Here is a 337-nt window from a genome sequence, read left to right as displayed (position 1 = left end):
TTTGATTTATTGTAGAGATGAGGTCCCACCAAGTTGCCCAGGCGGGTCTCGAACCTGCGGGCTCAGGCAATCTACTCACCTCAGCCTCCTAAAGCACTGGGATTACAGGTTGAGCCACCGAGCCCGGCTCATCATCATCATTTTAACAGAGACAGGGCTTCACGATGTTGCCCAGGTTGGTCTCGAACTCCTGGGCTCCTGTTTCGGCCTACCAAAATGCTGGGATTACAGCCATGAGCTACTGTGCTCAGCCTACTGCTGTTGCATTTTAAAAAGTGAAAACTAGCCGGGCTCAGTGGCTCAGCCTGTAATCCCGCGCCTTTGGGAGGCTGAGGTG

General features: G+C 53.4%; 1 protein-coding gene across 8 annotated transcripts in view; it reads right to left on the bottom strand.

The window, feature by feature from the left end:
* Positions 1-337, bottom strand: part of COPS3 (COP9 signalosome subunit 3) — a 37,155-nt gene that overhangs the window by 2,860 nt on the left and 33,958 nt on the right. The window lies entirely within an intron of this gene.

This window comes from Carlito syrichta, unplaced genomic scaffold (assembly GCF_000164805.1).
Source record: "Carlito syrichta isolate Samal-C Ts95f unplaced genomic scaffold, Tarsius_syrichta-2.0.1 Scaffold314799, whole genome shotgun sequence".
NCBI lineage: Eukaryota > Metazoa > Chordata > Mammalia > Primates > Tarsiidae > Carlito > Carlito syrichta.
Note: the sequence above shows the minus strand (reverse complement) of the source record. Positions and strands in the feature narration are given on the sequence as shown.